Source organism: Triticum dicoccoides, chromosome 2A, assembly GCF_002162155.2.
Source record: "Triticum dicoccoides isolate Atlit2015 ecotype Zavitan chromosome 2A, WEW_v2.0, whole genome shotgun sequence".
Taxonomy (NCBI): Eukaryota; Viridiplantae; Streptophyta; class Magnoliopsida; order Poales; family Poaceae; genus Triticum; species Triticum dicoccoides.
In genome coordinates this window covers 256,459,027-256,461,737 of record NC_041382.1, presented here as the reverse complement: position 1 = coordinate 256,461,737, position 2,711 = coordinate 256,459,027, and positions in this window count along the sequence as shown.

Sequence of the window (2,711 nt, the reverse complement as noted above, 5' to 3'; positions counted from 1 at the left end):
GTTCAACACACGTACGGTTGGGGAAGACGTCTCCTCCTTCTTGATCTAGTAAGGGGAAGGAGAGGTTGATGGAGATCTAGCAGCACGACGGCGTGGTGGTGGAAGCAGCGGTGAACTCGGCAGGGCTTCGCCAAGCTCCAACGAGAGGGAGAGGTGTTACGAGGGGGAGGGAGGCGCCAGGGACTTGGGTGCGGCTGCCCTCCCCCCCACTATATATAGGGCCCCTAGGGGGGGGGCGCCGTCCCTAGGAGATCCCATCTCCACGGGGGGCGGCGGCCAAGGGGGGGACTTGCCCCCCAAGTCAAGTGGGGCGCCTCCCACCCCTAGGGTTTCCAACCCTAGGCGCAGCGGGAGGCCCATGGGGGGCACACCAGCCCACCAGGGGCTGGTTCCCCTCCCACTTCAGCCCATGGGGCCCTCCGGGATTGGTGGCCCCACCCGGTGGACCCCCGGGACCCTTCCGGTGGTCCCGGTACAATACCGATTACCCCCGAAACCTTCCCGATGGCCGAAACTGGACTTCCTATATATAAATCTTCACCTCCGGACCATTCTGGAACTCCTCGTGACGTCCGGGATCTCATCAGGGACTCCGAACAACTTTCGGGTTACCGCATACTAATATCTCTACAACCCTAGCGTCACCGAACCTTAAGTGTGTAGACCCTACGGGTTCAGGAGACAGGCAAACAAGACCGAGACGACTCTCCGGTCAATAACCAACAGCTGGATCTAGATACCCATGTTGGCTCCCACATGCTCCTCGATGATATCATCGGATGAACCACGATGTCGAGGATTCATGTAACCCCGTATACAATTCCATTTGTCAATCGGTACGTTACTTGCCGGAGATTCGATCGTCGGTATCCCAATACCTCGTTCAATCTCGTTTCTGGCAAGTCACTTTACTCGTATCGCAATGCATGATCCCGTGACCAAACACTTGGTCACATTGAGCTCATTATGATGATGCATTATCGAGTGGGCCCAGAGATCCCTCCCTGTCATATGGAGTGACAAATTCCAGTCTCGATCCGTGTCAACCCAATATATACTTTCGGGGATGCCTGTAGTATACCTTTATAGTCACCCAGTTACGTTGTGAAGTTTGGTACACCCAAAGCACTCCTACGGCATCCGGGAGTTACACGATCTCATGGTCTAAGGAAATGATACTTGTCATTGGAAAAGCTCTAGCAAACGAACTACATGATCTTGTGCTATGCTTTAGGATTGGGTCTTGTCCATCACATCATTCTCCTAATGATGTGATCCTGTTATCAATGACATCCAATGTCCATAGTCAGGAAACCATGACTATCTATTGATCAACGAGCTAGTTAACTAGAGGCTCACTAGGGACATGTTATGGTCTATGTATTCACACATGTATTATGATTTCCAGATAACAAAATTATAGCATGAATAATAGACAATTATCATGAAAAGGAAATATAATAATCATTTTATTATTGCCTCTAGGGCATATGTCCAACAGTCTCCCACTTGCACTAGGGTCAATAATCTAGTTACATTGTGATGAATCAAACACCCATAGAGTTCTGGTGTTGATCATGTTTTGCTCGCGGAAGAGGTTTAGTCAATGGATCTGCGACATTTAGATCTGTATGTACTTTGCAAATATCTATGTCTCCATCTTGAACATTTTCACGAATGGAGTTGAAGCGACGCTTGATGTGCCTGGTCTTCTTGTGAAACCTGGGCTCCTTGGGAAGGGCAATAGCTCCAGTGTTGTCACAGAAGAGAGTGATCGGCCCCGACGCATTGGGTATGACTCCTAGGTCGGTGATGAACTCCTTCATCCAGATTGCTTCATGCGCTGCCTCCGAGGCTGCCATGTACTCCGCTTCACATGTAGATCCCGCCACGACGCTTTGCCTGCAACTGCACCAGCTTACTGCCCCACCATTCAAAATATACACGTATCCGGTTTGTGACTTAGAGTCATCCAGATATGTGTCGAAGCTAGCGTCGACGTAACCCTTTACAACAAGCTCCTCGTCACCTCCATATACGAGAAACATATCCTTAGTCCTTTTCAGGTACTTCATGATGTTCTTGACCGCTGTCCGGTGTTCCATGCCGGGATTACTTTGGTACCTTCCTACCAAACTCACGGCAAGGTTTACGTCAGGTCTGGTACACAGCATGGCATACATGATAGACCCTATGGCTGAGGCATAGGGGACGACACTCATCTTTTCTCTATCTTCTGCCGTGGTCGGACATTAAGCTGAGCTCAATTTCACACCTTGCAACACAGGCAAGAACCCCTTCTTGGACTGATCCATATTGAACTTCTTCAATATCTTGTCAAGTTATGTGCTTTGTGAAAGACCTATGAGACGTCTCGATCTATCTCTATAGATCTTGATGCCTAATATGTAAGCAGCCTCTCCAAGGTCCTTCATTGAAAAACACTTATTCGAGTAGGCCTTAATACTGTCCAAAAGTTCTATATCATTTCCCATCAAAAGTATATCATCCACATATAATATGAGAAATGCTACAGAGCTCCCACTCACTTTCTGGTAAACGCAGGCTTCTCCATAAGTCTGCATAAACCCAAACGCTTTGATCATTTCATTAAAGAGAATGTTCCAACTCCGAGATGCTTGCACCAGCCCATAGATGGAGTGCTGGAGCTTGCATACCTTGTTAGCATTCTTAGGATCGAAAAAACCTTC